Source organism: Xylocopa sonorina, unplaced genomic scaffold (genome assembly GCF_050948175.1).
Source record: "Xylocopa sonorina isolate GNS202 unplaced genomic scaffold, iyXylSono1_principal scaffold0047, whole genome shotgun sequence".
Classification (NCBI taxonomy): domain Eukaryota; kingdom Metazoa; phylum Arthropoda; class Insecta; order Hymenoptera; family Apidae; genus Xylocopa; species Xylocopa sonorina.
The window spans coordinates 737,634-760,561 of NW_027490118.1; the positions used below are offsets into that span (position 1 = coordinate 737,634).

At 40.2% G+C, this 22,928-nt stretch overlaps 2 non-coding genes across 2 annotated transcripts; both read right to left on the reverse strand.

Annotated features, from left to right (window-relative positions):
- Positions 1-1,749: 1,749 nt before the first annotated feature.
- On the reverse strand, positions 1,750-1,904 carry LOC143432176 (5.8S ribosomal RNA). The gene has a single exon (XR_013102910.1). It is a non-coding gene; the product is annotated as a 5.8S ribosomal RNA (ribosomal RNA).
- Positions 1,905-3,851: 1,947 nt separating this feature from the next.
- LOC143432178 (small subunit ribosomal RNA) lies at positions 3,852-5,768 on the reverse strand. The gene has a single exon (XR_013102912.1). It is a non-coding gene; the product is annotated as a small subunit ribosomal RNA (ribosomal RNA).
- Between the last annotated feature and the right edge of the window lie 17,160 nt (positions 5,769-22,928).

Genomic DNA, 22,928 nt, shown 5'->3' on the forward strand with positions numbered 1-22,928 from the left:
GGAGAAGTGCACGACTACATCACCGGAACGTTCGCCGATGGCGGCGTACCGCTCGCCGTGGTACCGCGAGGGTACCACCGAGGCATCGCGCGCCATCGGGAGCCAGTATCGTCATCGATGAATCTCTCCATTCGATCTTTTGGGTTTCTCAGGTTTACCCCTGAACGGTTTCACGTACTCTTGAACTCTTTCTTCAAAGTTCTTTTCAACTTTCCCTCACGGTACTTGTTCGCAATCGGCCTCGTGGTCGTATTTAGCCTTAGATGGAGTTCACCACCCACTTCGGGCTGCACTCTCAAGCAACTCGACTCTAAGGAGAGATCCTCCCGAAACGTGTACCGGTCGCTACGGGCCTGTCACCCTCTGTGTGTAAATGGCCCCATTCAAGATGGACTTGGACGCGGTTCGTTGTCTCGGGATAAACGGATCCTCCCGAACACTACATTTCCCAGCGGCGGAACCGCATGATTCAGTGCTGGGCTCATTCCTGTTCGCTCGCAGCTACTAAGGAAATCCTGGTTAGTTTCTTTTCCTCCGCTTAGTAATACGCAGAGATCGAAACGGAGCGAATCCTTTTCCCCCGATTTTATTACCCTGATCCTTCAGAACGAAGGACAGGCCGAGATGGAGCGCCCGCATGAATCTCTCTGCCGCGTGAGCGGGAAATAAAAGGGAACGCACGCGTGGAAAAGCGTACGATGCGATCGTAGCGCAAGCTGCGCTTCCGGGGACTGGATGACCGGCTTTTGGTCGCGCGGTCCCGTCTCGACAACGAAGACATGGGGTGACCAACGCACTCGATGATCACGAAGTAGGGCAGTAGTATCTTGCGGCACCGAGGCGGCACCTCGTCGAAGAAAAACTCGAGCCTCGCCAAAGGGGAGCCAATCTTCCCGTATCTGCTCTGAAAACTCTCTCCTTTATCGCGCGTGTTACCGATTCGAGTTTCGCTTCGGGAGATCTCCGAAGCGCGGACACGCGTCACAGGCCAGAAACGTTGCGACGCTACGGGCGCAACGACGGCCTATGTTCGAGTGACGGTCCGCGCGAGAGATCTTTTCTTCCCTTGCGGAAACATGGTATACACGCGCGGAGACAACAGAGAGAACGGGTTATTCTGATCGAACACCCTGGGGCTGTACGAGGAGAACTTCGAAGGATCGGATGCGCATCATCGTCCTTCGCGTTACAACGATGTCGCTCTCTCTCTTGTATATCTCTTCTCTCTCGACCGAGAATTCTCCCTCGGTCTTGCGGCGTGAAAAAAACAATTTATTTTAAACGACGTCGAGCGCGCGGCATGTTCGTATCGTGCGCTAAAGGTTAGGCGAAGGCGATGCGTGTGGCGGGTGTGCGAATTCGGAACGCGGAACAAAATCGGCGATCGAAACACGAAGCGGTTCCCGTGGGCGGTCGTCCGTTTAACGGACGACTCACGACGCTGCGAAGAACTCACGCGAGTTCGTGATCGACACACCGTCGAGTTCCGTGAACGCGTTTACGCACGCCGCACGCGTACACACGTTGCCAAACGCAGATTGCCTCGGCACGGCCACAGACGACTCGGACGAACGTCCAACGATCGCTCGTACGTCGCGTATCGCTCCTCTTCCTCCCTTTCTTGGTGCCGCCCGAACTCAAAAACGTTTGTAATTTAATTCGAGAATGAACGACGGCGGGCAGATTCGAGCACCGTAGGGAAAAAAGATTCGACGAAACGCAACGCAAGCAGTATTCTGGTTACGTGAACGACCCTCAGCTAGGCGTGGTCCAGGAATTGTATCCGTGGACCGCAATGTGCGTTCGAAATGTCGATGTTCATGTATCCTGCAGTTCACACGTTGACGCGCAATTAGTTGCGTTCTTCATCGACCCACGAGCCAAGTGATCCACCATTCAGGGTAATCGTATATGTATATTTTGTTGATCTTTAAGTCTCTTGGTACTAAAGTTCGAACAAGTCGATACCCAAACGTCTCCGGTGAAAGAGACGCGGGCGTCGCCGAACCGTGGCGGCTTTCACTGCTCGACGAAGTTCGAGGCGACACGATATATCGGTCCTACGGATGAAACGCATACGCCGATGGTTGACGCGTATGGTCTCCCTCAAAGTTACGAAAAATGCACACGCGCGTCCAGGTATGAAGAGAAAAAAATCTTTCAAAAATTCGTTAGGACTCCTCCGCGTACCAGCAGCCTCGAGGCGGTCTTTTTCCTCCCGGCAACGCGAAGCGAGCATAAACTGTTCGAGCTCGCAACGGCGGGATTACAGACTCTCGACAACGAGGACAACGGGCAACGCGGAATCGTCCCCTCTGGAACGAACGTGCGCGTCGAACTGAGAAGAAAAAAAACCAAACACCCAGTGGCGTATTGCTTTCGAGATCGTCAAGACGCTCTCTTTCGGGTGAACATAACAATTTTATGATCGATGGGACACTCGTCGTCTTCGTGCAGAGTCTCGAGGCGGTCTATAAGAGTTTTCCCCGGCAACACGAAGCGAGTATAAAATTATTCGATCTCGCAACGGCGGGTTTCTTTCAGACTCTCGACAACGAGGCTTGGGCGCGAGCGACGAATCGTCCCCTCCGAACGGAACGGTACGATCGACTGATATGAGAGCGGTGACGACGACGCGAAACCTGCGAGAATTCGAGGTCGACGACTGTACGTACGTACTCTCTCTCGTTCGGGTAAAAATTCGTTGGGACTCGCCGTACAGCCTCAAGCGGTCTATGTTTTAACCCCAACGCCGCGAAGCGAACATAAATGATTCATAAGAGCACGGCAACGGACGCTTGAGTGTTTCAGACTCTCGACAACGAGGCTTGCGCGACGTATCGTCCCCTCCGAACGGAACGGTACAAATACGATCGACAGATAGGAGAGAACGGGTCGACACGCGATCCTGCGAAAAATTCGAGGGTCGTGTCGACGGTACGTTCTCTTCGTTCGGGTAAAAATTCGTTGGGACTTGTCGTATATGGGCCTCGAGCGGTCTATACTTGGTTCCCGGCAACGCGAAGCGAGCACGTAAAATTCGATCTCGCAACGGCGGGTTTCAGACTCTCGACAACGAGGCTGCTGCGACGAATGTTATTCCTCTCCGAATATGACGGATCTCGACCGAAGGAAGATTATTCTTTGCTGCATACGCTTTGCGTTTGTTTCATCCATATATCTGGACTCTTATAATTTTTATTTCGGAACGAATATAGTTCCGGTTTACGTACAATCTCCAAAGTATCGGACGGCTCGATCTCTCTGACACGAGGCGGAGTTGCATACTAAGGGCACTGGATGTAATGTTTCTGTTCGTATGGCAGTGCAGTGGATGCGGCTCGTTGGAGCACATTATTTTTTTTTCATTTTTCCGTGCCGCGGGTCACGAAGACCACACGCGAGAGCACGTTATTGTTTGTTATTTTTCCGTGCCGTGGGTCACGAGGACCACACGCGAGAGCACGTTATTGTTTGTCATTTTTTGCCCGTGCCGCGGGTCACGAAGACCACACGCTAGAGCACTTTATTTTTGTACGTAAGTATGCAATTCCCGAAAGAGCTCGGCTTCCTCGCTCCGATCGACTGCCATGCCAACACGGAGAGACGCGCAAAACGGGAGGCTTGACGCCTCCGCACGTAATACAACGTTCTCCGGGCATTGTGCGAACGAAGCGAGGGTTCTTTAAGTATTTGCTACGATTTGTGGCCGATAAACGACTTTTTATTTTCATAATGATTCTTCCTTCACATCAATATATATATATATATATATATATATATATATATATATATATATATATATCGTATTATGTATATCACACATTCTTTCATTTTTAACGTATTTTCGTTAATGATCCTTCCGCAGGTTCACCTACGGAAACCTTGTTACGTCTTTTACTTCCTCTAAATAATCAAGTCTGGTCATCTTCCCGATAATATCGGCAATGCCGAGGCATTGGCCGCGCACCAGTCCGAAGACCTCACTAAATAATTCAATTGGTAGTAGCGACGGGCGGTGTGTACAAAGGGCAGGGACGTAATCAACGCGAGCTTATGACTCGCGCTTACTGGGAATTCTTCGTTCATGGGGAATAATCGCAAGCCCCAATCTCTAGCACGAAGGAGGTTCAACGGGTTACCCGGGCCTTTCGATCAAGGAAAACACGCTGATTCCTTCAGTGTAGCGCGCGTGCGGCCCAGAACATCTAAGGGCATCGCAGACCTGTTATTGCTCAATCTCGTGCGGCTAAAAACCGCCTCTCCCTCTAAGAAGATTTGTTTGTACGTTGGTAGTAAAAACCCACCGGCCGAAGCCGGGGGCCTTCGAGATACCATAAGTTAGTCTATTTAAGAGGCTAGAGTCTCGTTCGTTATCGCAATTAACCAGACAAATCGCTCCACCAACTAAGAACGGCCATGCACCACCTCCCACCGAATCAAGAAAGAGCTCTCAATCTGTCAATCCTTCCTGTGTCTGGGCCTGGTGAGGTTTCCCGTGTTGAGTCAAATTAAGCTGCAGGCTCCACTCCTGGTGGTGTCCTTCCGTCAATTCCTTTAAGTTTCAGCTTTGCAACCATACTTCCCCCGGAACCCAAAAACTTTGATTTCCCGGAAGCTGCCCGCCGAGTCATCGGAGGAACATCGGCGGATCGCTGGTTGGCATCGTTTATGGTTAGAACTAGGGCGGTATCTGATCGCCTTCGAACCTCTAACTTTCGTTCTTGATTAATGAAAACATTTTTGGCAAATGCTTTCGCTTTAGTCCGTCTTGCGACGATCCAAGAATTCCACCTCTAACGTCGCAATATGAATGCCCCCATCTGTCCCCATTAATTATTACCTCGGGGTTCCGGAAACCAACAAAATAGAACCGAGGTCCTATTCCATTATTCCATGCACATAGTATTCAGGCAAAGATAGCCTGCTTTAAGCACTCTAATTTATTCAAAGTAAACGTACCGGCCCACCTCGACACTCAGTGAAGAGCACCGCGATGGGATGCCTGCTGGACCTCCCCCGAAAAGGCTAAGCCCACGGGTAGGACGTATCACATAATGCCAGTTAAACACCGCGAGCGGTGAACCGACACTGTGACACACAGATTCAACTACGAGCTTTTTAACCGCAACAACTTTAATATACGCTATTGGAGCTGGAATTACCGCGGCTGCTGGCACCAGACTTGCCCTCCAATTAATCCTTGCTAAAGGATTTAAAGTGTACTCATTCCGATTACGGGGCCTCGGATGAGTCCCGTATCGTTATTTTTCGTCACTACCTCCCCGTGCGGGTAATTTGCGCGCCTGCTGCCTTCCTTGGATGTGGTAGCTGTTTCTCAGGCTTCCTCTCCGGAATCGAACCTTGATTCCCCGTTACCCGTTACAACCATGGTAGGCGCGGAACCTACCATCGACAGTTGATAAGGCAGACATTTGAAAGATTCGTCGCCGGTGCTAAATGACCGTGCGATCAGCTGTGGGTTATTCAGAGTCACCAAAGCAAACGATCGACGCACGGACGAACCGCACGCCACCGATTGGTTTTAATCTAATAAAAGCATTCCTTCCATCTCTGGTCGGAATTCTGATTTGCATGTATTAGCTCTAGAATTACCACAGTTATCCAAGTAATTTCGTGTACAATCTAAGAAACCATAACTGATTTAGTGAGTCATTCGCGGTTTCATCTTATTTCGGTATGTACTGAGACATGCATGGCTTAATCTTTGAGACAAGCATATGACTACTGGCAGGATCAACCAGGGAACCGTACTATTCGTTACTCCTCCTCTTTAACTTTCTCTCACCATCGTCACATCGTTCATAGTAGTTCCTCCAAACATCGTCGGTTCTCCCCGAGACACTGATCGACGATACAAATCGTATTATATTATATGTAGTGGCATATATATATCAGTATCGCTCGTTCGTGAACGGCGATACCGTTTAGTTATGTTCATGAACATCGTTCGCATAACTTTGTTATCGTCAGTGAATGCGGCTAACGGATCTCTTTCGGATCTCGCTCGAGCACATTATTTATTTCGGTGACAATACGCTACGTCGAAAATACATAACTTCAACCAATTTCGCCGAGGTATTGCACCCTCCCCATTCGAATCGTACAGTTCCCATTTGTTGTGGTTTTCAATGTAAAAGATCTTATATGCCTTCCAACTGAACCGGTCGAGGAAGCGCGTATACACTTCGCGCTGAAATATACATCGTCTACCGCACGGAGATCTCTCGCGAGACCATCGACGTGCAGCAACGAGGAAGCGCGTATACAAATTTCACGCTGATTTTTCGAGAGATATATACCTTTAATCGTCTATAGCACCGACATCTCTTGCGAGAACATGCTGGGCATCGACGATGCAAGCGCGTATGCAATTTTCACGCTGGGCAGTTAATGATCGCCGAAAGCACGGACATCTCTTTCACGCTGGGCATTAAAATAGCGCATACAGAGAACATGCTGGTCATCCAGGCGAGGAAGCGCGGACAATCGCGTCACGCTGAAAAATATCTCTCTTAGACCTTTACCATCGTTTATAGCACGAACATCTCTTGCGAGAACATGCTGGGCATCGACGATGGGCAAGCGCGTACAATTGTGTCACGTTGAAGTATATTTTGTATCTCGCCCATCGCAAGCGAGCTGGCGCGTATAAAGTGCGCGCTGGACAATCTACACGGGACACCTTTTGGAAGTTCGTATCGGGCCTGCTCTGGCTGCAACAACATATTTGTGTCGTAAATGCCACATACCATCCGTCCCCTTAACGGGTTCGTGATCAGGAAATTTTCGTTCGAGCGGTTTCATTTTTATGGTTTTTTATTTGCGGGTTATATATATATTTCAGTGTTATGGTCAATTTATATATTCGAGTGTTATGGTCAACGTATATTATTATTCAGGCTTTTCCTGTATTTTAGCACTTTAGCATTTTAGCTTTTTGGAGACTGGATAGGTATATATAAATCCACGCTCTCTTAGTGTACTGGACATTTCGTACACGTTGTCACGTCCATTTTGTCATTTTGTTAATTTTAAACTTTGTTGGTTCGAGAACTCGGATTCCAAAGTTCCAGAATTGATACAAGGGTGGTACAATTTATACCCGAGTTTGAAAAACTCGCATAAAAAGTCACCAACGCCGCCTTAGGACGCTTGCAACAATTGGGACATTCGGTCAAAGATTCCGACCCGTGGCCATGCAGTATGGAGAAAAATTCGATCACCGACACGGCACAGAGCAGTCGAGAATGTATTCTCGAGGAGCGGTGGACTGCTTCTCAACCGAGGTCATAGAATAGCCACACGCCCGAGCGCTATTCCGGCTGGCCGGCTCCAGCCGGCGAGTCTCCTTACAGATACGAAACGGCCGGCGCCGCGCGGGCCGACGCACGGGCGCTTACGGTGGTAAACTCGCGCGGCAACAGACCGTCCGGAGAGACCGTTGTAACTTAGTCGCGCGGCGAACACACGTATAAAATCCTATTGACGTTGAACTTTTATGCACGGAAATTATGTAGACCTATTAAACATTGATGAATAAACATATTTTCGAGATATAACAAAAAATCGATCAGAACATAGAAAAAAAGCAGTTGCAAAATTCGAAAAAACGAAAGAAAAGAAATATCGAAAATCTAATACGTACGATCGATTACTACTATTAAATTAAGCAATATTATTAAAAAATACCATTTGATTATAAATAAAAATTATCGACAAATCGCAAAAAACCTCCGGCAGTGTCGTTTCCAAACGAACAAAAATAATGAATTCGATTAAACAATGCTACGGTAAGTACAATCAATAGGTTTTATTAAGGTTTTTCAAAAAAAATTTACAGGTCAACGGTTTAATTAATGAGAAAATAGCCAAAGAACGCGATTGAATTTTTTCGTCGCGTAAATTTTCCAAGTCCCACGGTCGATCTGTACCTCTAGGTGGGAATATAAACTCCCTCTCGGAACTTTTTCAAGCTACCGCGGACGATTTCTAACTCTCGCTCGGCATTCTTTTTTCCAAACTATCGTCAATGTACGATTATTAACTCTCGGTAGGATTCTTTTCTTCAAACTACTGTCAATATTCAAATTTTAACTCTTGGTTGAAATCTTTTTGTCAAACAATCGTGAATAAACGAATTTTAACCCTAGGTTGGAATTTTTTTCTCCAAACTGTCGAGTATATATGAAATATGGGAATTTTTAGGTCAAACTATCGTTAATGTACGAACTTTAACTCTCGGTTGGAATTTTTTGGTCAAACTATCGTCAATGTACGAATTTCATGAGATATGGAAATGAGATGCTATATCTCGTTTTATGAAGAACTTAAACTCTATTGCTTCGATGCATAGACATCTAGAAACACTACTCCGTAGCAAGGAAGAGTTGCATTTAGATTCTTTTATTATCGTTGAGGTATACATAACGCGTTGTATTGAATATTGCATCTTATCATGAAACATAGAAATGAGATGCGATATCGCGTCTTATAAAGAATTAGAACTCTATTGCTTCAGTACGTTGACATCTAGAAACGCTATTTTGTTTTAAGTAAGTGTCGCATTTACATTTTTCTGTAGTGTAGACGAGATATACATCGCGTTGCATTGATATGACATTTTATTATGAGACATCGTAATAAGATACGATATGGCATTTTATGAAGCATTATAACTCCATTGCTTCGATACGTAGACATCTAGAAACGCTATTCTGTAGCAAGGAAGAGTTGCATTTGCATTCTCCTGAGGTGTAGGCGAGATGTACATAATGCGTTGCATTGAATTATACATCTTATCGTGAGACATAGAAATAATATGCGATCTCGCGTTTTATGAAGCATTAGAACTCTATTGCTTCGATAAGTAGACATCTAGAATCGCATTTCGTTGTAAGGAAGTGCGGCACTTACATTCATTTGGAGCATAGACGAGATATACATAATGCGTTGCATTGAATATGACATCTTATCATGAAAGATTGTAGTGAGATGCGACACCGAGTTGAATGAAGTATTCGAATTCTATTGCAACGACATATTGTGCATTTGGAATCGCTATGGCTTTGCATGGAATTGTAGAATTCACATCCCTGAGCCGGTTGGAAGCAGCCTATAAAGGCAACCCCTTTGCAAGGAAGTGTTGACATCGCATTCTTTTGAAGTGTAGAAGCAGATAAGCATAATGAGCTGAATAGAGCACTGAAATTTACTTTCATACTTCGAACTGTTGACTTGAAATGCGATATCGCATTTTATGGATTATTTAAGCTCTATTGCTTCGATACGTAAACTTCTACAAACGCTATCCCGTTGCAAGGAAGTATGGGATTTACATCTTTCGGAGTGTAGATGCAGATACGCAAAACAAGTTGCATTGAACATTACATCTTATCACGAAGCATTGAAGTGAGATGCGACATCGCGTCGAGTGAAATATTAGAACTCTATTGCTTCGACACGTAGACATCTACAAACACTATCCCTTTACAAGGGTGTGTGGAGTTCACATTCGTTCGAAGTGTAGAATAGTTAAACATAACGCGTTACATGGAATATTACATGTTACATTAAACATTGATTTAAAATCGCAATATCGCGATGAATGTTATTTCTTACTATTTAAAGTGAAACATTGAGGTTTGTTTATAATCTAATGGAATTTAATTACCATTTGATTCAAATTGACAATGATAATCTTCCATAGTTCAACTGTTTTGTGAGCTGTCCTCAGGAATCCACAGCTCAGTACTTGTAAAATGGACGACAAACGAAGAGCCTAACCAAACGAAATCAAACCGATTTTTGAATACTAATATTATCATGTTTAACTTATCCTGCAAACTATTAAAATGTCCTTCGAATATTGCTTATTCACTTCCTTCCACCACTGTTTACAATACGTATGTTTCATTTACTATGAAAACCGTAGGTATTATCGCATTTCTTTACTTTTTGTAACCTTCAATGGCTTCATATGACAGGTCGTTGAACTTGTTTTAAACTGCTCTATCGTATTACGGAAGAATGAACATAGCAATTCATTTTAAGAAATGAAGGTGACCTTCAAATGTCCAACATACCTCCACTTCCAAAAATCTATTTTCATCAACGGATGGGCCCTTTGTATTGTGCAATTTTATATCAGAAAATCTTTTATATCTGTCCAATCCTGTATATTGTTATGGATGTGTCCAGCAAGGCAACGATGAACAAAGTTAAATTTAATATTACAATGTTTATTATACTATTTATAAAATATTTGTTTTTCTGGAATTTAGCCAAAAAACAATGTTTACGATGTCGGCAGATGAATGTATTTGCCTTAGGTTCCCAAGAGCTGACAATTTCGAAAGTAGAATATTTCTTTACTTCGCTAACCAAATAATTGCAAACGTTAAGTAAAGTGCGTGTCTTTCAAAACAGTCAGATGCAAATTACGAAACAACGTTTCTGAGAAATGGTACGTATCATTCTTTTTTAATTTCCGTTTTTTTAATCAGAGGAAATTTAATTGAAATATCCGCAAAATCTAAGGACAAAAAAGTTATTATAATCTATATGATGGTGATAAAGGATAAGTATACGGAACTGAAAATGGAAAGTAGCTCCAATGATGCTTCTACGTCAATAAAGTCAGTTAAACAAAGAACTATTGTAAAAATCAGGTATAATTAATATTACTTCTGCACAAAAGCTATAATATAATTGGACCGAAATGGATACAAAAGAGGCAATTATATCTATACGTTCTATTCTATGCAAAGGCAAATATGTCAAAGAGAAAAAATGTATTACTTACAAATTACTTATGTTCGCAGAGATCTCACTAATTCAGTCTTCTCGTCTTGCAGAACTAATCATTCATTTGGCATGAAAAGGGGTCGAGAAATAGTAAAAGGTTATTACGTATTTCATAGCCTCACTCGATGCGTCGATTGGATCACGTAAAACATCAGATACTAATTCCATCTACACCTTCAGACCTTAAATATATAATTTCAACAACATATTTAATACTGTTTAAATAACATTTTTCTAATTATTTACATCTATGCCTAATAAATATATATTAATCGAATAAGTTGCTTTGAAAAGTTGCGTTGCAAAGAATAAAAAAAACTGAGGATTACAAATCTGAGCATTACATAGCAAACGAGCATTACATATATAATGTTACATGTAACAAAAGATGAAGACCAAAAAGATCGTATATAAGTCGAATTCACAATGCGGTCATAGAGATACAGAAATGGCAAAAATTGCAAGCAATAATTAACAAAATTCAAAAAGGGGGATGAAAGTCCATCTCCTTAACGATGATAAGAAACAAGTCTGCCTCATGTACTATAATATCCCAAACAGCCAGCGATTGGCACATTAATGACAACGGATGGAACGAATTCCGTGGTAGAACTGTGCTAAAACAGTGCTCCTGCTCAGCTCTTGTAACGGCATACTCTTAATACTGGAGCGACACTCGTATCAGGGTACTATTAAAGCACCGCGATAAAATACACGGGCTACATGGCCGTGGCAATAACACTATCAGCTCACCATAGCTGCACGCGTGGTAATGGCGTAGGATGACATTTATTAATGGGAAAGCTGTTTCCATAAAAATTATAAACGAATAAGAAAAATGACTAAACTAAGCAATTTATTTATTTTCATTCCAAAATAGATACAGCGACACAAAACAAAGACATAAGAACGTGATTTTATTATTTTCGGTACATTAGCTAGATACGGCGATTTTTTCCATATAGTCGTTAATTACTTTATCATAAAAATATATACATTTACTTTATATATATTTTTTTCATTTCATCGTTACAAATTCATGCAATTAAGAGTTATATTAAAAACGATGACCGCATGTTATTTAAGAAATTTCACAAGGCGAAGTTATCGCAACAGCATGACTTTTTATTTTATAAGTAATATTTTATTTTATAAATAATATTTATAGTATATGACGGGATGAAAGAAATATATCTGACTCGCTCAATAACTATAAATATAGGAAAATGACTATCAAAATGTCTATCAATACTCATATTGTATAACATCTACTGACATCTAACGGTTTTAATTTGGACCCTATGCCAATGCTGAGTCTTATGTTTGGACCCAAATGTGACCCTACGTCATTGCTGAGAAGATTCATGAATGAAACGATGACACGCATGTCACGATGGTCCTGGTGCTGCGCGATTCACACGGTGTGCTACGCTTGCCTAGAACGTGCTGGTAACACGTTCTGGCATTTTAGATGACACTCCTCAGAAGTGGCAATATAGTGCCGGTATGGTGTCGCCACCATCTTGCAGCTTGTTATCTGGGATGCTTTCTAGAGCTTTATTCGGAATTGAATTTGAACACATAGCTACTTAATCGCGAATTTGTATGTACATAATTATACATGACTGCATAAAAACAATATCATACACTTTTATAATCAATGCGATATAAGAATATAACACGGAGAACTATCCACTCGTATCAGGAGTAAAACTTAATATATCAAATGACAGCACACAATATATTACTGAAAGTATAATGATATGAATAGCAAGAAAAACATATTTATTTGTTAGATGTTTATAAATTCAAATTTAAAAGACAAAGTCACATTTAATATATTATTGTTTAACAAGATGATATAATGTTGTTTCAGATAGGCGTGGAGAACTAGCTGGTACTTCTGTCAATGTAATTTTATTTCTTCTGGATACAGTAAATACACATTTGCAATCTAAGCATGGTTTCATTAGATCTGGTGTAATTTCCAAATTTTAAAAAGGGATGATGGCAGTAGTAGTTGGTTCAGCGCCAGGTGATAAACATATGCAACAAGCAAAGCGACGTAAACGGATTTAAAATGTTCAAGATTATATAAATTACACTATTACACTTTTTCAATCCATTTGGCGTTTCTGTTCTTTGTAACTTACAAAGAGTCTTAAGAATGTAACGTAATGTAACGAAGTTTGGAAACAAAGAAGGCTGGCCTTAATCTCAGATAAAGGAACCCTGGATCTGCTGGGTGTCGTGGTTACCAGCCTGCTGTGTCAAGGGACATGTCATTCAGTTTTAATGTTCTAAACGAGAACAATTCAAATAAATCTGGAGTCAACACATTCGAAGAAAAATTCTTCCAGTGAAGAATGCTGTCTGCTGTGCAATAGCAGCTTTACATCCACTTGATATCCTACAGAAAATCTTATGCCATTTTTTAACTATGAAACCTATTATGTGGTATTTCAGCAACTGCTACAGAAATTTAAATACGTCAAAATTGCAGCACGCAGGTGTGTAAATATCACTTCGTGATATCATTTCATTTTGGCAGTTATACTTGTATATAAGCAACCATCCAGGCATAAAGCTTCATAATCTTTCAACTATAAAATAATTATGATACATTAGACTTTTTACTGGCGTTGGTCTATTTTATCATTTTCGGAACATGTGGAAATGTTGAATATGAATAACTATGTTCATTTTATTATAAATGTATGAGTAAAGTTCAATCTACATAAATAAATATTTTCATACGTAATTTATTTAATTTTTATCATTTAGCGTTACAAAATATATTACAAAAATATATAAAAATATATTTTTCTTCAGTTTTTTAAATATTTTAAATAATTTATATTATCGTATTAAACTTTTACAAAAAGTAACAAAACTTTTATAAGTAGGAATAATTTTTCCTTAATTAGTTAATATGTCGGTTCTCTTTAAGAAAACGGTATTTAATTTTTCAAAGTAAGTTTCGACTTTAAATTGACCATTAATTTCACTAACTTCATGCTTTTCGTAGATTACCGCTAATTTTCAACTTTCCCATTACGGCTTTGTCGATGCAAACTTTAATTCTCCGAAAAATATATAATATTATGTTATAAGTAAAATTATTTTGCATGTCTAATTGATTGAACGTAAAAAATATTTTTTTTTCATGAGAAAGCATTGTGAGAAAATTTTGAGAATCCATTGTTAATGTTGTACATAATGGTTGACTAGGTTCTCCTCTCCCTGCCGCACCTTTTTACCATTTTTAAGATCCAAAAACCGTGTACCAGCTTCGTCATTTTTAAAATTTACGAAATTTACATATTATAAATTTTTTCAAAAGTGATGTTAATTAACTCTTGAATTATGGTTGCTTGGGCAATTAATCAGACTGATCTATAATGTGCTGTAATTTTCGAGGACTAATAAATTTTTTTTAACTTAATGAACAATATAATATTTGAGCTTTGAGTTTTGTTAACAAACTCGCTGTTTAAATTAGTTTGGATGACAATTAATATTCGTATGATCTCTTCCTCTGATTTATCTGTATAATTTGTTCGTTCTTTTCAATTGTCTTATTTAATTATCAAAATCTATATGTTCCAAATTCTCCTCTAGGAGGGAATCAGGCAACAATTTATCTTATCAATAATATTTATATTCTGCAAAATAAATTGATTTGTTTACTAAAATATAAATTATACATTCATGTATTAATTGTAAACCTTCAGTTAATTATTCACACCTGGATTATACGCATAATGGGTAAAATCAGACATTCCTTCAGCTTTGTAATATTGCCTCATCGATTAAAGACTGATTAGTAACAGATTTACTGTCTTTGCAAAATAAAAGCGTACATTGCATCACGCATTATTTCCAGCTTCCCACTATAATTTTGTGATTCTGAACCAACAAACATCTCTATCGCAGCAATATGTATACCTGAAACAACGCGTGCGTAAGGCAATCTCAAATTGAGAGAATTATTTTTCTTAACAATGAAATTAGAAATATATATAATTTACTGCTGTCTTTGACAAGACTGCATTCACAGCAATACCATTATTTTCATATTCATCGGCCCTTTCAAGAGCACACATTAACATTCTAAACTTGGATATTATATAATCGACACAAGTTTGAAACCATATTCGTTTAATTTTTATACTTAGTGGTGGACTGATATTTATTATATGAGGATTTGCATCTTTCTTTAAATATGGTAAGCATATTTTGGATCTGAAAATAAGTATTGTGCCATATTAGTGAATTTTATTCCTACAACTAAAACAGAACTTTTATACTTACACTAGAAATGTTCCTCTAGAATTGATATTGTTCACAAGATTATAATTTTTCATACCTATGGATTCCATGCGTGGTTAAAGTAATAGCGCTAGCACTATTAACACTTTCAGCACTTCAGGACTTGAGTGGCAAATGGTTTTGTGAGAGCCCATATGTGGCGTTCGTTATTGTCAGGCCGGTGGAGTCATCTCTGTGAAAACTGCTCAACTTGTTCGCAATTTTGTTTCAGCAGTGTTTGAAGAGATGGCGAAACGAGTCAATACATGCCTATGGATGGGTGTTCCCATTAAGAATATCTTATAAGTTACCGATGGATGGTGCTGCTCGCGGTCGGTTACTCACAATCGACCGACGGCTGGTGCTGCTTGTGCTTAATAATCCATAAATTATCGACGACTAATGAGACCAACAATCGATAGAGCATGTTTTCACATAGAGCTGGTGCAACCAATAGTAGGTAACTCAAAATTTATCAACAACTGGTGTTGCCTGCGGTCGGTGACTCACGATATAACGGCAGTAGGTAATCCCCGCGGTAGATAACTTATGATATAATAACGGCTGGTATTGCAAATAGTCTAGAATTCAAGAACTATCAACGGATGGCATTGCCAACGATCGGTAATTCATCTCTTATGTGGCTTAACTTAATCTAACATCCTTTAAACTTAATTTAAGCCTAGCTAACCTCAGTTACACATAATCTGACTTTACCTGCCTTCACTCAATTCTAACCCAATCTGACACAATCTAACATTACCTTTCTTAAACATTAAGAAATCAAACCTACGCTTTCTTAAATCTAACACAACATAACTAAGCAACCCACAAGCATTTCCAAACATAACCCAACCTAAACTAACCTAGCGCAATCTAACTAAATCGTACATAACCACACTTCCATCTCGGAACGGAAGCAACCTCCGCAACTTTCCCAGGAACAAGGCTATGCAGTAAGCCTTCCGCTAAGTTACGGAGTGGCAGAGATCCGCTCCAATTGAACGTTTTTTCACGTAATATAATATTACAATCGGCGGGTTCAAACAGAGTGGGGCCGCATTGGATGCAGTAGCGCCTTCGATTAAATGAAAACGAACAGTCGGAAAAAAATAAAACATTACTAACAAATCGTACGGAAATCAGATATTTCGACGCGTGTCCAATATACATCTAACTAAACCGTAATTCGAAGAATACAAAGGATAAGTGGAAATATTCTCCAATATGTGACATACACAAATCAGCGGATGCAAGAGAGAACACTCGATCTCGGAGTAGCGAGACCGGGGCTTCATCATGAAGTAATCGTATAACGCTGGTTCCGGGATGGCGCAGGGAGGAAATGTGGAGGATAGAGAACATAAAATAACAACAACACAACTAAAGAGGAAGAAAAAGAAAATCTGTGGAAACATTGCATTTATTAAGGGGAAATCCTACAAATATCAAACAACTGATTATATACCATACCGTCGGGTAAGGTACAACGAAATAGACCATATCGTGAGAGAAAATAAAAAAATCGAGAAACTTAAAAAGAAAATAATACTTCAGACTGAACGTATCACTGATTCCGGCAAGCTTAATGGAAAACACGACTAGGAATCGGTTATAGTATAAGATAGATGCTGGTCGCGGTTCAGGTGGCCCTGCGAGTTCTTCGCCCGCATCAGGGCAGGCAGTAGGATGATGGATGGCCTGCAGCTTCCCCCCCCCCCCCAACCCCCACCACCGGCATGAGCGAGGCTGCTGTGCATATGCTGCTGAAAAATGCTGCTGGCTCGCGATTCGGAATCAGCCTCATCGGGTCCTGGAAGAAGATTAATTGTTGGGCAGGCAGTTTGGAGCGCATTGTTGATGATACCAAAGAATAGGAAAATAGATATGGATACGAAATGCGTATATAAAGGAGAAAAAGAAAACCTCGGAGGGCACAGGCACGCATGGAGATGCATCAGGAGTCGAAGTAAGGGAACCGAAAAAAGGGGCAGGATAATGGGAAAGCTACTGATAAGAATAACGTCCTCACTTTCAAATAGAAGACTAGGCAGCCACATATTAGACGTAATGATAGATATTATGAGCAAGGATACGACGAAGGTAATGACATATTAAAAAATGTTAATGGGAAACATGAGGCATATAAAAAGAACTGGGATCGAACAGTTGATCGAACTAGTGGCGAACGGTACAGTGAATAATGAAGTAATTAAAGGAGTAGTAAGCATTCGAGGACAAACAACGGGATGAGGAAAAACAGGAGAAACGACAGCAATACGAAAAGATGACGCAAGAAAATTGAGAGCGGGAGGTATTATCCTAGAATTTAACAGGAAAACAAGTGTAGAGAACAAAATAAAGGAGATGAAAGGAACTCTGGAAAAAGAATTCGAAGATAACCATACGAGTGCGAGTATAATGCTCCAACTAAAGGACATATACCCGTTAGGTGACCAGAGAAGAAATGAAGGTAGTATATGAAACGAACACTGAAAATAATCGAAGGAAAGTATAGCGGTATAAACGTCAAGTTGTTGAAACAAACGTGGAGAGGCTGCGGAGTCGCGTTAGTTGAATTTGGGCAGGAATACAGTAAAAATCTGGAGAAGGTCCAACGACTCAGAATAGCATTAACACCTTGTCTCTACAAAGTGCTACCGAGAATAGAGAGATGCTTCAAATGTCATAAACTGGGACCTATAGGCAGATATTGCGAAGAAGTCAAAGATAATAAGGGAATCTGCAGAAGATGCGGATCCCAGATTTATACGATGATCGGTTGTATCACGAATAAACCGAAATGTATCATCTGAAGCGAGGCAGGAAGAGGGAATCCGTACATCAGACACGTTACCGGAGCTTTAATTGTCCGGTCTACAGAAAGGTGTTGATAGAAAAGAACGAGAAATGAATATGGAATTGAAAGTCCTACAAATCAATCTGAACAAATGCCGAATTGTGCAAGACATCATGCAGCAATTGCGAATGAGTCAAAAGATTGACGTGGTAATAATATCGGAAGCACACAAGATGGAAGAATACCTGATAACCGGCGTTAATCGAAAAATGTTTCACATATGGCACCACATATTCCGGGACAGAAATCGCTCTTGCAATGGTCGAAGGAACAAAAGCTATAAGCTGCTACTTCTCGCCGAACAGGAACGGAAAGAAATCGAAGAATATATAAACCAAACTGAGGTTAACATAGAAAAGGGAGAGAAAACAAACAGAATAATCATTGCGGGTGACCAGAACGAAAAATCGGTAATATGGGGTAGTAAGAAGAACAACCATGGAGAGGAAGAGATCATCAAAATGGCTCTAAGAAACCATCTAATCGCGACGAATCCGAAAGAACACTATACATACTTTAAGAACCTAAACAAATAAAAAATAGACATAATGTTGATAGAAGGTTGCATATACGCTAAGTTGCGTAATGCAGAAGTGTTTGAGATATTTTCAGCGTCGGACTATCAGTACGTATTACATACCTAAAGTACGAATAACAAGAATAACGAAGAGGGATTTGCAAGCCTCGATGGAAACGAAGCGAACTGGGGCCAAGCAAATAAATAATCGACTTATACAATATATAGATATTTATTTTTATCTAGAAGGGATGATATATTTCTACTTAATTAAAATATATGATAAGTGTAATTATATAAACCAATTTCAAATATTTAATTAAAACATCATGAAATGATATGAAATTAGGTAGGGTTTCAGATGTAATGGAGTATCTTAAGGAGATATTGTATTTAGAAATAACTAAAATATAAAAAATGTATTAATATTTATACTAATTTGAAATATTTGCTTGAAAAATCATCAAAGCATGTGGTCCAGCGAGTGGGGGATTAACGGATCGTTGCGAGGAGCATGCGGCTTAATGTGTGTAACTTGGATTTATGAATTCTCATATGCAGCAATACATTAGTCCGGATATAGTATATATATGTATGTAAGAGGCTTAAAAGTAGAATACAGGTTCTGATAAGGTCGGATCCCTGAATTGGAGGAGTCCCCACTGAGGTGATGGTCTGCGACTGCGCCTTTCAGCAGGACGAAATCACCGGTCCGAGGTAGACGAGGGTGTTCGTCTTTGGTGCGAGCGAGGTAGATATATACTCGTTAGTGGGAGTGAGACAGTAGTGCTCGTCGGTGAGATTGAAACAGCGATGCCTGGTATGAAGGAGCTATGTATTCCGGTTGGTTCGAGTGACGCAGCGGTACTTGGTGTGTGTAAGCGCGTGCAGGTGTGCGCGCGTGAACGCTGCCGGTTGCCGGTGCTGTAGGCGAGCGCGGCAGGTTGCCTGCGTCCAGAGGTTGATGATCGAAGTATGAGAAGGCTCATGTGTGGAATGGGTGGCAGGCGCTACGCACGACGTTACATGAATTTGTTGCATGAATTTGTAGAACTCACATTTCTTTCAAGAGCAGAAGCAGATAAGCAGAATGCAATGCATAGAACATTACAAATAACTTACCTTGAAACGTTAAAATGAGATGGGCTATCGGGTTGTATGAAGCATTAGAACTCTCATGCATTGGCAGGTAGACACTATAAAGTGCCATCACATTGCAGGCAACCGTAGTATTCATAGAATTCGTAAGTATGGAAGAAATAGAGTTCTAACGTTTCATGTATCGCAGCGACACATTTTATTCCAACGTTTCAAAGCAAGTAAGTTTGCAATGTCCAATGCAATACAATATGCTCGTCTGCTACTCCTCTTCAGAAGAATCAGATTACGAATAACGAACGCGTCATAGATCGCGATAGCGCATTTTATTTCAACGTTTCAAAGTAGGTGAGTTGTAACGTATTTTGCAATAGATTATGTTTATCTGCATCTACACTTCAAAAGAATGTGAAACTTAGACCACCTTGCAAGGGGATAACGTTTCTAGATGTTTTCGTGTCGATGCGATAGATTTCTAATACTTTATATAATGCGACGTCGCATCGCGTTTCAACGTTTCAAAGTAAGCAAGTTGTTATTTTCTATGTATAGCATTATGCTTATCTACTTGTACACTTTAAAATTCTTTTCTTCTAAACACCCACTGGCCAGGAAGCCTGTGACAGAGAACGAACTGAACATTATTATTGGCGTCCTGCTTATACTGGTTGTAGCACCCCTACCTGAAATTAGATTATGTTGGTCTCAAAAGAAAATGTATACAAACAATTGAAAAAAACGCGATGAAGCGCGATCGATTTATATCGATACTTAGATATTTTCATTTCACCATTATTTCTACGGCTAGGACTGAGGATTGTTTGTATAAACTTAGAATTATTGTTAACGCAATTGTCTACACATTCGAAAATAATGTTAACACGTTGAGTGCTACGCCAATTCTTGCTATATCTCTCGCTCAGGCGGCAGCGCGTGAGCACTTGATGGCGAACGCTTGACTGATGGGTATAAACAAACAATAACTTTGATACCTGTATTCGTTTCGTTTGGACTGTCGAAATGATACAAGCAATGCATTTGTATATAATGTATAGACATAAGATAATGGGATAGGGAATGCCAGAGAGGCGAAAGAGCAAATAAAAAAGCCACGGGAGTATAAAGACCTATTGCAGCAGAGAGAATTCAGTTTTATAGTGACTATTTTGAAAAACTTTTGGTATCCATCAGCTAAAAATGTTGAGAGGACGAACAGATAGTGACTCGTCGAGAGAGCTATTTGTACCACGCAAATGTCGGCGTATAATACCACTACCATCTTCAGATAGTGACAATTCATCTAGTATTTCACTAAGGAATACTGAAACAAGTGATCCAAATGGTTGGTTTGATCCGCGAGTTTTCCAGCCAAACATTATACCTTTCTCAATTCCCCTTGGTGCCAAACTCGCTCATGAGGAAATGCAAAATTGTAGCACAATGGAAGATTTTTACATCCTTTGTGTGACGGATAAACTATTTCAACATATAAGCGAACAAACAAATATTTATGCGACACAAAGAACAATCGCTTCCAAACGTGTTGAAAAGTGGGTGCCAACAGATGAGAACGAAATAAAGAGGTTTTCTGGAGTGGTTTTGTGGATGGGATTGGAAAAGCTCCCATCTTTGTATCTGTATTGGTGTAAGGATTGTTCATTCAAACATTCCCGCGGAAAATTATGAGTAGAGACAGATTTCAAATACTGTTGAGAATGTTGCATTTTGCCGGCAATACAAAAGTGGATGCTTCCAACCGCCTTTCAACAATTGAATTTTTAATAAAAGAATTAAATATAAATTTTAAAAAATATTATAATCCCGTTGAAATGTCATGCATCGACGAGACGGTAATACCATTCCGTGGACGGATCATATTTAGACAGTGCATGAAGCAAAAAAAGCATAGATATGGCATAAAAATACTTAAATTGTGCTGTGATAATCATTACACATATAATCTTTGCATTTACACCGGCAAATCATTGGATAAAAAAAATACAACATCCAGAAATGTTGTCATGAATTTATGTGAAAATGTGTTTCACAAAGGCCACACTTTATACACTTATAATTGTTATACGAGTGTGTATTTAGCAAACAAACTCATAAAAAAAATATGCATTTGGTTGGTACTCCTCGATCAAATCGGAGAGGCAATCCAAGTAAAGATATGACAACCAAACTGCGATGCGGAGAAGTCATTGCTCAAGAGAACAGTAGAGGAATTACAATAATGAAATGGAAAGACAAGAGGGATGTTTTGATTCTTTCGATCAAGCATTCTGACGAAATGAAATCTGTAATAACAAGAACAGGGGTATCCTGCAAACCAAAAATTATTATTGATTATAATAAAGGTAAAACAACGATTGATCTGTCTTATCAAATGGGTGCTTACAGCAGTCCACTTAGAAGGTCACTAAAATGGTATAGAAAACTGGCATTTGACCTTCTTTTGAATATTGTTGTCATGAATGCGTTACATATGTTCCAAAATGTAACAAGAAGAAAGATGTCAATTACAACATTCCGAAAACAATTGGTAAATGTTCTCACACGACATTCACATGAGGAAACCCCAATTAGAGCCTATACAAGTAGACGAATTCACAAATTTCATAAGAAGGAAGGAAAGGCGCGTGAAGTACGAAAATATTGTGTTGAATGTTACAGCACAAACACAAAAATGTTCGGACGTCAGTTAGCGAGGAAAATGACAAAGAAAGTTACTACATACTATGATATGTGTAAATCACAACCACATCTTTGTTTTAAATGTTTTAATATACTTCATTAAATATTAGCATAAATTTTTTAATTGTTATTAATAATTAACCCTTTACAATGCCGGTCTGATGCACCGATGTCGACTAAACAAGGAGTTCGCTGTCAGTCTCTAGAATCCACATTGTCCAAACGAAAAGTCGATTGTCAGTCCCTGGGGACTGACGTAGCACTCAACGTGTTAAGCCCGGTAAAAATATTGTAATCGACGAAATCATGGTTCAATGGCGAGGGCGCCACAGTTTCTGTCAATATATCCCAGGAAAGCGGCATAAATATGGTATAAAACATTGTAAACTGTGCCTTCCGGAAGGATACGCACATAATATTCTTATTTATGCCGGAAATAATGCAACCAGAATAGCGAAAGCACATGGGCATGCTGTAGTTATGACGTTGGATGGTGAATTATTATTTGAAAGCCGCATATTGCAGGCAAATAGTTTATATACTTGTGTCCCTTTGGCCGAGAAACTTCTGCAAAAAGTAACATTTATTTATGGTACAGTAAAAGTTAATACAGAATTT